Source organism: Rhinolophus sinicus, linkage group LG09 (assembly GCF_036562045.2).
Source record: "Rhinolophus sinicus isolate RSC01 linkage group LG09, ASM3656204v1, whole genome shotgun sequence".
Classification (NCBI taxonomy): Eukaryota; Metazoa; Chordata; class Mammalia; order Chiroptera; family Rhinolophidae; genus Rhinolophus; species Rhinolophus sinicus.
The window spans coordinates 3,841,609-3,855,798 of NC_133758.1; the positions used below are offsets into that span (position 1 = coordinate 3,841,609).

At 38.5% G+C, this 14,190-nt stretch overlaps 1 long non-coding RNA gene across 2 annotated transcripts in view; it reads left to right on the forward strand.

Moving 5' to 3' along the window:
- LOC141573125 (uncharacterized) overlaps positions 1-14,190 on the forward strand; it is a 521,122-nt gene that overhangs the window by 157,780 nt on the left and 349,152 nt on the right. For both annotated transcript variants that reach the window (XR_012498699.1, XR_012498700.1), the window contains one exon: positions 13,011-13,092. This is a non-coding gene — a long non-coding RNA (uncharacterized LOC141573125). The remainder of the gene's footprint in view (positions 1-13,010; positions 13,093-14,190) is intronic.

Consider the following 14,190-nt stretch of genomic DNA (forward strand, 5'->3'; position numbering starts at 1 on the left):
ATCTTGGAAAACAGAGGTTGGGAAGTTATTTCATAAAATAATAGTTAAAGCAGATTGCTGGCTGTGGCCATTATGTTTGGGTTAAGAAGTGCAAATTTCCCTCCTTAAAAAATTCTAATTATCTGTGGTTAACCATATATGTTTGTCCTTTGAAATTTACATATATATATATATATATATATATATATATATATATATATATATGAATCTCTGCTTGATTCTTTTTTTAAAATTAAATTTATTGGGGTGACCTTGGTTAGTAAAATTACATAGGTGTCATGCGGGGTGGCAGGTGGAGTCTCTGGTCCCACTCCCCACATAAGAATGCAGGACATGGTGAGGCCAAAATGGAACACCCACGGAGCCATAGATAGGGGAGTCATACTAGTATATTCTCGTTGGCGGCACTATATTCTCACTGGAGGCTGGATCCACACTGTCTGCAACCCACCATCCTAACTGCAATCCGCACTTGCCAGCTCAGCCACCATCTTCTTGCTAGCACCCATTTTCTGCTAGCGTAGCCACAGCAGTTATATTAGTGGCCAGTGGCTCACTGGTTACAGCTGACGGCCAACTAGCCACAGCTGATGGCCATCCAATCACAGTTGATGGCCATTTACTACCTGAGCCAGCACCTTTCCACGTGAGGTCGAGAGCCTGGAAACTGCACTCCTGGCTCTGTCCCCACAATAGGTTTCAAGGATACAATTCTATAATACATCATCTATATATCACATTGTGTGCTCACCACCCAGAGTCAGTTCCCCTTCCATCATCATATTTTGACCCCCTTTTCCTTCTTCTACCACCGCCGTTCCCCCTTACCCTCTGGTAACCTCATACTGTCTGTGTCTATGAGTTTTCGTTTCTTTGTTTGTCTTGTTCCTTTGTTGCTTGCAGTTTTATATACCACATATAAGTGAAGTCATATGGTTCTCGACTTTTTCTGTCTGACTTATTTCACTAAGCATAATAATCTCAAGATCCATCCATATTGTTGCAAAAGGCAGCATTTCATCTTTTCTTATGGCAGATTTGTGCAGCCGCGGTGGAAGGCAGTGTGTGGAGGTTCCTCAAAAAATTAAGTATAGAATTACCGTATGGTCCAGCAATCCCTCTTCTGAGTATCAACCCATAAAATCTGAAAACATTTCTCCGTAAAGATGTATGTGCTCCGATGTTCACTGCAGCATTATTTACGGTGGCCAAGACATGGAAACAACAAAAGTGTCCTTTGATAGATGATTAGATAAAAAAGATGTGGTACATATACACAATGGAATATTATGCGGCCATAAGAAAAGATGAAATTTATGTAATTTTTTAGAACTTTTTGGTTTAATAATACTTCTACCACATTTCTTAAAAAAAAAAAATAGTCATTTTGAACCCTGTTATTTTTTTCCCATGCAGCTTTTTTTCAGGCTGTCAAAATCACAAGCTGCAGAGGTAATGATAGGAAGATGATGGGTGAAACGCCAGTCCTAATTAGGGACTTGATTGCTCTGTAATAAAAAGGCGTATGTTTGATTTGGATGGTTGTGGGCTGTCAGGTAAAATGAATCAAATATGTCTGCACTTTCATTTCCAAATGTGAAAAATGTGAATGTGCATTATTTATTTTGTATTTCATGGCTATAATTAATTATATGTCTGTGGAAATGATGTCCCCAAAGACAGTTGATTTTATGTTCAATCTGTATGTGCACTTGTAAAACTAATTTGCTCTCATTAAAATGTTTAAGGCTTTATTTGAGCTAAACTCAGGAGGTCTTTCTGAATATAAAACTCACAAAATACAAAGCAAAGTCTAATTTCGGTTTTTACTAGTGAGTGAACTATTCTATGCCTGAAGCGTTGAGCTAGATATGATTGCAGTGAATATGGTTTGGCTATAAAAATAACGAGAAGACAGACTTCCTTCCCAGAGATTGCTTTTAAGCTTGTTTGGAAAACTAGGGTGTAAAACAAATGAACATAATGTAATCTGCACTTCTGTTGCTTGGTGAAAGAACGTTAGGTTTAGTCAATGAGATAGTAAACCTGTGTGAGGAGCTGAGCAATTTTTCTAGGCAACCTATAGAGATTTGGAAGGTATTTTGCCTTTTTTGTTTTGGAAATTGCCTGTCATTTCTTCCAGTTTTCATTTTCATTATTTGCTAACTGTATTAACTGCTGATATTAAAGTTTCAAAGATACTGTTTCAAGTAGTATAAACAAAGCATTTCTTCCTTGTCAGTGTCAATAGTAAATTGATTTACTTTTGAGCAGACTGACAATTGGAATGTGATATTGCAAATAATTTACTTATCCCAAGTTCACTATAATTAAACCTATTCATTGTCATAGGATATAATTGCAGCCATTAAGACAACATTTATCAACATTTTTTTTCTCATTTTTATTATTCGCATGATGATAAATCCTTGTGTTCTCTGGCTCTTGCTATAATTAATCAGCAGTTCAATGTGATAGGTAGTTCGCAGATATTAATTTCATTAAAATGATGTTATTAATATTAATCAATGAATGTATAAAGACTATTTATGCCTGAAATAAAAATGTTGGCTTCCATATGTTCTGAGTGTTCCATTTCTTTGTCAGTATTCTTTTGTTAATTTCCGACATGATGATGATGGCAAAACCAGCTGATTCCTCTGTTTTATTAGATCTAATTTCAGAGATCACTACCCTCAACAAGATGAAGCCAATTATTTCCCTCTTTATTTGGTGTTTTCAGAGACCATTAAGCTTTTTTTGTCCACGTTGGGAAACAAAGTAATTTTCTATTCAAGGTATTTGTGATTCTCAATTCATTTTTCATTGATGTCAATCCCATTCTCCTCGAGGTCGGACTTTTCAGCAGGCCCTGCTGTGGCTAGAACATGGTCAAGTGCGTGGAAGTAAGAAAAGCAAAGGATCGCTGAGGTGTAATGATCGTCATAAAGGCTCTGCAATTATTCCTAATGGTGATACTGAGTTCCTTTCAGGTGTAACTTTAGGAGGGGAAGGATGAGGAGCACAGAGGGGATTGCAAATTTAACCAACAGTAGCTGGAGGAGACAGACCTGGTCACCTCATAGGCCTCCACCAGCAAACAGGTTGAAACCCGAAGATGAACATTGATCCTCCATGGAGTCTGGCATGGAGAGAGGCAGTAGAGAGGAAGCAAAGGCTCTCAGAAACACCACCGACAAAGGACCAAGAACCTTCAAAGAGCCTACAAAGGACACCAAGGAGTAGACACCGGCTAGGAGGAGACCAGGAACCCGGAATGCAAGAGCGTTTCAGAAAGACATCAGTATCAGATGCAGCCAAGGGGCACTGTGAGAGAAAACTGTGCCTTCCATTTCATAATATGGATACCAGTGCTAATTGCTGCCAGAGTTATCACAGTGCTGTGATGAGGGTGACAGCTAGCCCCCAATGAGAAGAAAAATGAGGATTAGACAAGGATGAGAGGCAGCAGACATGGTCCGATCTTCCACGAAAATTGGTTGACTTGTGTTTATGGGCTCTTGGCATGTACTAGGTACTAAATAACTGGAAATTATTAAAATAATTCTTATAAACAGTAGCATATGGCACTAGGTACACCAAGAATTAGACTCTGGGTTTTCTCTTATGGCACTTAGAGATACACTATGATATTAAAAGTCGTAAAAATTCTCAGTGCTTCTCTCTCTTTCTCTCTCTTGTTAATTTTGGGCATATAAAGATCTAGAATTTCACATAATGGCTATTCTTGAGAACTGTAGGTCTTATTATGTCATATCAGCAGATTTTACTCACCTACCTAAAATTTTTCTTCTTTTTACTGAACTATGTGAACATTATCTGCTTCCATATAACCAATTAGTTGAATAACTTCTATTCATCAAATAACCAGTTTGTGATTCAGTTAGGGCCATTTGTATTATCTCCCTATATCTTAAGGTAAATTGATTTAAGACCTTGATTAGTCTATAAAATCTCTCCATAGCATACCCATGTGAGTGATTGAATAACTAGGAAAGTATGCATACCAGGGTCCACAATCTTGGGGTGGGTGGATCTTAGGATTCTGCCTACCACAGTTCTTCAATTTTCACACCTCTGTCAACATTTTTTTTAAACAGTTATTTACAATCAGCTTTCTTAAAATTTAATCTCCACGTAAGGTGAGAAGTGACTGTAAATAATAGTAATCTTGTGTTGAGGAATCCTGAAATGATTATAGATACCAGAGGTTATTAGTTCCAGAAAGAAGATATAGAAAGAGCTTATTTTTGAAGAAAAAATTGTTTCATTTGTTGCAACTTGGCATTTCTAAATATTTTTTGAGAAAATATATAGATTTGCATGCTAAAACAATACAGAAGCATAATAAAGACATTTGATAAAAAATAAGTATTTAGAACAAGGTAACAGACATATCATTTGTTTAAGGAAAGCACAGTTTGGATTTGTTACAGAAGGGACTCACCCATATTCTCATAAAATGTTTAGGAAGGCTTTTTCCTCTTTCTATGTTCTGAAATTTTTATCTCATATAATGTTGTGTGTCAATTATATCTCTATTAAAAAAACCCCACAATACCATTTACAACCAACTCAACAAAAGTGAAATACCTAGATACATAACAATACATGTGAAAAATCTGTATGATGAAAGTTGCAAGAAGCTGATGACAGAGATCAAACAATACCCAAAGAACTGGAAACACATACTATGTTCATGGATTGGAGGACTCAACCTAGCAAATCTGCCAATTTTCCCCCAAAGTGATCAACATAGTAAAGACATCAGTTGTCCCCAAAATGATCTATAGTTTTAATGCAACTCCCATCAAAAATCCCAGCAAAGTATTTTGTAGATATAGACAAGCTTATACCCTAGTAAAGTTAAAACGATCTTGGCAAAGGAGAATAGAGTGAGAGACTCCACACCATTTTCAGATCTACTACAATGATAATAACCAGGACAGTATGGCACTGGCTGAAAGACAGTCATTTAGATTCATGCTATAGGAAAGAGAACCCAGAAATAGACCCACAAAAATATGCTCAACTGATTTTTGACATATGGAAAATTCCAGTTCCCTGGGGGAAGGAGAGCTTTTTTAGCAAGTGGTGCTGCCGCAATTGGATGTCCATAGGCAAAAAAGTGAACCTGAACCAAAAACTCATATCATATAAAAATTAACCCAAAATAGACCATGAAGGGAAATGTAGAACAAAACTATAAAACTTTTGGGGAAAAAGGAATACAAAATCTGATATCTAGGTTTAGGCACAGAGCTCATAGACTTGCTATCAAAATGAACATTCATCAAAAGAATACTTGACAAATTGGACGTCATCAAAATTAAAAAGTGTTTATCTATGAAAATTTATGTAAATAAGATGCAAAGAAAAGCTACAGATGAGAAGGAAGTATTTGCAAATCATGCTTCTGACAAAGGACTGCTATCTAGAACATTTGAATAACTCTCAACTCTTAAGAATAAAATATTAAACTTTCACTTACGAAATAGGCAAAAGTCATGAAGTCATTCCACTGAAGAGGATTTACACACAGAATCTAAGCACAGGAAAGTATTTTAATATTCTTTGCCATCAGAGAAATGCAAATTAATATTCCAATGAGATATCACTAAACGTTTATCAGAATGGCTAAACTTAAGAAAGAAATAGTGACAATACCAAATGCTGGTGAGGATGAGAAGAAACTGGATCTCTCATACACTACTCGTGAGACTGTAGAATGGGATAGCCACTCTGGAAAAGTTTGTCAGTGTCTTAAAAAACTAAACATACATTCACCGTATGACTCAGCAAAATTACACTCTTAGGCATTTACTCCAGACTAATTGAAATTTATGTATATGTGACGCTATACGAAACGTTAATAGCAGTTTTATTTGTAGTAGCCAGGGACTGGACCCAACCCAGGGTCCTTCAGCAGGTGAATGGTTAAGCAAACTGTGGTGCATGCGTACCATGGGAGACTATTCAGCCATAAATGGGAATGAACTTGATATTTACAACAACCTGGATAAATCTCCAGGTAATCATACTACGGGAAGAAAACCCAATGATTCCATTTCAATAACATTCTTGAAATCACAGAATTGTAGAAATGGTGGTGAAATTAGTGGTTGCCTGGGCTTAGACTGAGGATGAGTGGTGGGTGTGGTTATAAAAAGGCCACAGGAGGGATCCTTGGGGTGATAGAAAGTTCTGTATCTTGACTCTGGTCATGGATACGAGAGCCTACACAGGTGCTGACATTGAATAGAGCTAAACGCACACAGTCACCATGAGGACAGGTAAAACTGGGGAAATCTGAATACGTTTGGGTGAGTGTTACCAGTATAAATATCTCGATTGGGATGTTATACCATAGTGTTTGACAAAATGTTAATATTGGGAGAAACTGAGTAAAATATACACAGAATCTCTTTTGTGTGATTCTTAGAACTGCAGGTAAAGACACAAGACACATTTTCCTTTAAAAACAGTTAATTTTCTTCTCATCACCTGGCCATATAGAGCGGTCAGCTTGTTTTCCCTCAGAACCTGAGTCTGTGGTACAAGACATAGCCCTCAGCTTGCCAGCTGCCTGCCTTTGCCCTCTCTGAGTTCAGTGGGGCTTGCCACCTGCAGGGAGCTACTGGATGAGGTCAGTTCTCACTGCCGATGCAAAGTCCAGAGATTTTCAATTATTCATAACTTTTAAAAGTGTGCATTTGTCTCTGGACTCAAACTGGCATAGTATCCGTATTCTCTCTGGAGACTGAGTGTGAAATAATCTCTAAGCTACCACACCACTGCAGCCACAGTCCAAAACACCTGAATTTGGCTTGGCGAGCTAGGCATTTGTTTCATCTTCCTTAGGATAATGCCCAGTTTGCCTGCTGTTTCTCCTGTGCAAAGTTGGCAGTGGGTGCCTGTGATGCCGTTGCAAATCCACCACGTCTGTAACTGAGCAAGGCTGCAGTTTCCTTTTTTTTTTTAAAGCTGTGATTTACTTTTACTTTTTTAATTTTCTATTATAGTTGACATTTAATATTATTTTATATTAGCTTCAGGTGTACAGCATTATATAATTTATGAAGTGACCCCCTTCCCCCCCCGTAAGTCTAGTACCCACCTGGCACTGTATGCACAGTTATTACAGTATCATTGACTGTATTCCCTGTGCTGTACTTACATCCACCTGACTATTTCCTAACTATCAATTTGTATTTCTTAATTGCTTCCCCTTTTTCACTCAGTCTCCCCCAACCCTCTCCCATCTGGCAACCCTCACTTTGTTTTGTGTATATCTGAAGGTGTTTCTGTTTGTTTATTTTGTTCTGTAGATTCCACATATAAGTGAGATCATATGGTATTTGTCATTCTCTGTCTGAATTATTTCACTTAGCATAATACCCTTTAGGTCCATCCATGTTGTCGCAAATGGTAAGATTTCATTCTTTCTTATGGCTGAGTAGTATTCCATTGTATATATGAACCACCTCTTCTTTATCCAATCATCTATTAATGGAGGCACTTAGGTTGCTTCCATATCTTGGCTATTGTAAATAATGCTGCAGTGAACAGGGGTATCTATATATCTATATCTATATCTATATCTATATCTATATCTATATCTATATCTATATCTATGTATCTTTTCCAATTAGTGTTTTGGATTTATTTTGTTAATATCCAAAATTTATAAAGAACTCACTCATACAACTTGACATCAAAATAAAAAAAAACACATAAAAAACAATGCAATTAAAAAGTGGGCAGAGGACCTGAATAGACATTTCTCCAAAGAGGACATACAGATGGCCAATAGACATATGAAAAGATGCTCAATGTCACGAATCATTAGGGAAATGCAAATAAAAACCACAATGAGATGTCACCTCACAGCTGTCAGATGAATATTATCAATAAATCAACAGACAACAGTGTTGGCAGGGATGTGGAGAAAAGGGAACCCTTGTGCACTGTTGGTGAGATTGCAAATTGGTACAGCCACTGTGGAAAACAGCATGACGTTTCCTCAAAAAATTAAAAATAGAATCACCATATGATCTAGCTATTCCACTTCTGAGAATTTACCCGAAGAAATAGAGTTTCTTGATAGACCCATGTTTTATTCACTTCAGCTTTTGTTTTCATTGTGTTGACAGTTTCTTGACCATCGTATACATCAGAGGTGATGACTTTTAGTGTTTTTTCTGCCGCCCGTCTCAACCACTATCTTGCTCTGGTAATACCTTATATTTCCTGTATATCTTCTTGATTTCAGCAGGCACTCAGGTGAAATATGTCACCTAAGTCTTAGTAAACTTTATCAAGTAGATATTTTCATCTTCTACGTACAAGTATGGAAATGGAAGTTCTGGGTAATTTTCCAAGCTAGTAAGGGAGAGACCTTGATTTAAATTCCAGGTATTCTGATTCGAACTTGAGTGTCCTTCCCACGACAGTCACGATTGCTCAAGTGAAACAAAGACCGCCTGGCTGGCTGACTCATTTTACCTGAGCGAGTAGGAGGAAGCCGTCTCTTAGATTGCTGCCATGTCCCACTCAGTCCCTCCCTTCATTATAAATAGCGTCATTCAGGATGGTTAAAATACTGCATTGAAAAGCACAGGCTTTTCTGAAGTTTTTTTTTTTTATTGGCATATGGGGTTTCGGAAACGTTGACTGAAAAGTAATATTTTAAGGTCATGCTTCCTGAGTTGTTGACAAATAGGGTAATTAGTTCCAAAAAAGCACTTCCTCTGCAGTGAGATGCAAATGTCTTCTAAACCCCACAGACCATGACTACACATTCACCGAGGGGAAGAACAAATGAATGAACACAAGACTATAATTTTGTGATGAGAATGTGGCATTCAGTAGTTCTAAAGCAAATTTGCTTAAAGGTACAATTGAGAAAAACAAGTTCTGCTAACTGCTTTGAATAGTGTGTATTCAAAGGTGATGATTCTCCTTGTTTGTTAAATCTTTCAACATGCTACATCTCTGTTGCAGGTACATTTATTTTCTTTCCTGGGCCCTTGACACATCTCTTGATAATGTCACTCTAGAGAAGAAAGGCTGATTGCTTCCCTCTTTGTGGATGAATTAAATTGGCCATCTAGCGACGTTTTTTAAAAAACTGGGTGCTGAAAGTTCCTTTCTGTCTCCCCTCAATTATGCGTCTTCGATAGGTGTTAAAAGATAAGTTGAAGCATATGAAAAATTGTAAGAGTTTGTATTTGAGCAAAAATCGATTCGAATTGGGCAGCATCCAATGAAGCAAATAGAAAGGAGCTCGGAGGAGCCGCACACAATGAAAGACTTACAGGTGGAAGGGAGCAGGAAGAGGGAGCTGTACTGGTAAAGAAGCCCGTTGGTTACGACAGAGTTACCTGTAGGGGAGGGCAGGTGTCTGTAGGGCCATTGCCTCCCTCGTGCTGCTCAGGTGATTCCTGACTCACTGACTGAAGACTCCATTCCTGGGAGAACTGACACTGTAGTTAAGTCTCGGTTTGGTGACCTGGGCTTAGCGTAAGTGACTCCATTTTGAGCCTGTTGTCTTATTTTTAACCATTGAATAGGTTTCCGTGTAAAGATCATGAACAGTCTGAAGAACCATGGTCCTTGTGTGCTTTTACTGTTGTGTTTTCAATACAAATTGAACTGTGTACTCTGTCTGTTCATATGTTGGGTGTAGCCCAGACAGGGCTCCCAGGGAACACCAGCCTTGCGCCTGGACAATCAGAACAGGGGGCTTGTTCCAGGGCTGGGGACACATGAGCTGGAGAACATGTAAAATGGGGACAATAATAGCACACGGCTTTTGGTACCTGGACTACATAAAATAGGAGATAGGAATGCTCGTACTCCAGAATTTGATTTATAGCAGCCATTTAAAGCTATAGTTTCTTTTTTCTTTTTTTTTTTTAGTGTCTCTGTACAATTTAAAAATTAGATTACATATAAAGAATAAGTAACAATTATATAACTGCCATTCATATACTTACCCCTAATTAAGAAAAATAATTACTTTTGCCCTTATTCTTAATATACAGAATCCTCCTTCCCTCGTACGCAGAGGGATTTTCCTGAGTGTGGTGGTCATCAATACCTTGCTGTTGTCAGTATGTTACTACATAAGTACTGAGACCATATGCTTTTGGTTTTAACCGTATTGAATTTAGAAACATGGAGTTATGTCATGTGTTCTCTAATGCAACTTGGTTTTTGGCTCACGACAACCCATTAGAAGATAACAATTGCAATGGAAAAAGCAGACCAACCGCAGTGAGGTCAGAGGTACTGGGAGTGCCCGCTGTGGGGGGTGACGCGGGGCTGAGGTCTTCACAGGGTGGTCAGCGTGGCTGTCACTGGGATTGTCCTGAAGCTGCTGGGAATGGTTCAGATGCTGTGTCAATGTGGCATCGGTGCTACTCCGCAGAGCTTGTCATGTTTCACCCCAAATTGTCTCTGTGAGCGCTAGTGAATTGCAGTCAGTCTCTCCAAGAAGAAGCTGAAGAGTTTTATGAAGAGTTTTATGGAGTGGACGTCTTCATGACAATGAGTCTTGAAATCCCGTTGTCGGAGATAATTCTCCTTTTAACTTATCGTCTTTTAATGTATTTGTTCATCACAGCTTTACAATTTTCTCCACAAAAAATTCTTGATTATTTTTAAGATCTATGTGAAGTAATGAAGAATCATTTTGATGTGAATGTAATTGATAACTTTTTCTTATTACATTTCCTAACTCTTATGTATGTACAGATTTTGTATAGTGATTTTGATTCCAACTTAGAGCTCCGTCCTAATTAATTTTAGCAATCTATATATGGAAATAATCATTTTTATTTTAAATATTTATATATATTATATATGTTACATATTATATAATATATATATATATATTTCTTCCTCACTGCACTGACAGGGTCCTTCAGGACAAGGTTTGCTAGAATTGCTATTACACGAGATTCTTGACTTGTTCCTGATCATAAAAATTTAATTGTTAAGCATTAAAAGTGCTATATATTTTGTTAATGAGCCATTTTTTTCCTTTTCCAGTTTTCTATAAATTTTTCTTCTGAATGGATGTTGAATTTTCTCAAATAAATTTTCTGTGTCTAATGAGATCATCATGGGGTTTAACTCCTCTTATATGTTCACGTGATATAATTGATTGATTTGTCTAGATATTTTTTTCTATTAAAACGTTTCTACTGTTTTATCCTTTTATACCAAGTTTTTGGACTTGGTTCGTAATATTGCTTCGGGTATTTTTGTCAGTGTCCACAAGTGAGGTTGGCCTGTCATTTTTGCTTCTTGCACTGAGCCTGTCAATGTCATATTGTAAGCTGAGCCGGAACACATTCATGGATACCCTTTTTCTACACCTTGAAATGGTTTATGCAAGATGCATTCGGTCCTTGAATATTTGATAGAACTTTCTGTAAACGGTCTGGGCCTGGTGTTTTCTTTGAGGGAAGGGTTTGCCTACTGATAAAGATTCAGCAGGGGTTATGGAGCCGTATGGATCTTTTGGGTTCTCTTTCAACCCTTTAATCTTCCAAGATTCAAGATACACCACTGTCCCTATAGTCTCCTCATAGACTTCCAGAGCCTGGGTTTATTTGCAGAGAGATTTGCTATTTTGCGCTCACCCTTGAGCAAACCTTGGTTTGTTTCCTGGCTCCACAAGTGGCAGGCTGCCAAACCCAAAGTTTCTATGTATCCTGCTCTGTGAATATCTTCAGAGGAAAACTTGGTTTCCATGCTCTGCCTACCTCTGTGAAGTCACACTTTCTCTGTATTAGGGTTCTGACTATTCCTGAATTTCTTGACAGAACATTAAGGGTAATTAAATAGATTTTCTTACTTTTATCCAATGGTTTTAGTTGATTTTAGAGATAGGATGGTCAAGGTATCTAGACATTGATACCACCAGAAATAAAGGGTTCTTTTTTTCTTAATAGTAAGATTTATTAAATTCTTAAGGTGCTTCAGGACCTGCTTTCCTTATTTTTATTTCCTCAATTGTTTCTTTCTTTCTGGACAATACCCTAGCACTTTCTGTCTGAACATGTGAACTGCTTATATTCTTGTGTTTGTATTGCGTTTAGAGCAATGGCATTGATTATACAAATAGTTGCTGCCTTTTTTCTTCATGGTAGGTACTGTGGGACATGTGGAAGGCCAGATGAAGAGCAAGAGGGGTATGTGGCATGGAGTGACCTTGAAGAGGGCATGGCTGACCTTGAGCAGCAGTCAGCCCAGCAAAGGAGGCTGCAGGCTGAGCTGGGGGATATTCCAGGCAGATTATTTCATATCTACAGAAAGAAATGGAAATAAATGATTTAAAGGGAATGTTTAAATAGAGCCTTGGTAGCCTGGTCACATGCAACTTATTTCAGTCAATCAGGTTAAATCTTTTTATTTCAAACCATTTCCTTAATTCTTCTTTTAGAGTAAATCTTTAAGTGCATTTTCGAACTTGCTTTCATTTATCATCGGCTCAACCTAATTCCACAAGTATAATTAGAGATACGTTAGATATGTGGGCACTTAAAGAAAATGCTCTTACTTGACATTTGATTTTGTGGCACATAACTTGGTTACAGGCAGACTTGAAGGAGGAGAGAAATGAGCAAGAAGATCTCAGGTTCAATGCTCTCTCTCTCTGCCTCCTTGAATTTCCATGGACAAATCATGACCCTCTGAGCCTCAGTTTCCTCGTGTATTGAATGGAGGCAGTAGTGACTTTCCTCCTGCAGTTTTGATTAGAATACAAATTATGAAAATGCTATGCTAACATGCTGCTTTTAAATTTTGAATGAATTCACTTCACGCTCCTGTTTACAGTCCTTCCATGGCATGTCATTTTACTTGGAATTGAACCTGATGCCCTTGCTATCGACCAGAGACTGATGTGTTAATGTGACAGACAGGCAAACACCTGAGTACCTAACAGCCTTGCTGACGGCTGCTCCTCCCTGTTTCAGGACCACGGCTGACGTGAGAAAAAAGTCTGATTGTACCGTCCAGAGCTCCTGGGATGGCTGTCTTCCAACCCCCCACTAGAAGGTAAGTGAGCCCCTCGAGGGCGAGGATTTTGTCTTTCTTGGCCACTACTTTTCAGTTTTGAATTCCATAGCAGCTGTAAGGTATTCAATTGGTGCGTCTTGAATAAATGAATAAGCAGTGGTGAAAATGCGTCTTTTCAAACTCGAAAGTGTTATTCAAATGCATGGCATTTTGACTACATTTTATAGTTCATTTTCCACATAGCCTTAGATTGTCAGAAAAGTCAGATTATGTCATCATTGGGATTCAGGATTTGATGTTCTAAGTGGCAGTGTCCCACAATTACCAGGCGCTAGGTTGTCACCAAGTCCTGTGACAGCCTGGGCTGCTGCCCACGGTAATACTGGAGAACCAGTCCTCAGCTCTGACAGGTAAGTGTTTCCACATGCCTTTTTTTCAGCACATTTTCTAAATAAAGGTGGTTTTTCCATCAGTAGCTTCAGTGATCTTTTGGAATACTAAATTTAAAAGTGCATTTTTGGAGTCGATGTTGAGACAGTGTCTGTGTGACAGCAACACATCAAATTCCAACTGTCAGGCGCAGAGGGCTAGTGACTGCTCAGGAATGTCTTCCCAGATGTAAATCTCTTCTTGGGGTAGTAATGTCAGTAGTAGGTGCTCTCATGACACACTGAAGTTGTGAAGCGCTTTTCATGGACCTTAGGACTCCCTGCTGCGTTCCAGGTCAGAACTATACTCAGGCACGTTCTGACTTATATTGTGAGCATCATATTACCAGACACCGTTTGGCACTTGGTCATTTACAGATGTCCCAGCTCTGTCACCTCCTTTGGTTCTTGTGGTGGTGGTCAGGGATATAAGGTAACTGATGCCCAAACGTGTCGGGTCACACAGCCATCTAAGCTGCACAAAAATGACTTCGTGTGTCTTCTCAACCTGTCACATGACCTTTCAACCCCAGTATGGTCCAATCAGTCTCAGTCCTGAAACCATTGTACTTTTCAGCTCACCAAGGACATAGTGGCTTAGAATCCTGCCCTACCTGTCCCAGCACCTATCCTGTTATTGAACATTGATTTGCTTCTATCACATTTGCCATTGCCCCGTCACAACTTCTGGTACATGACGATGGCAGAT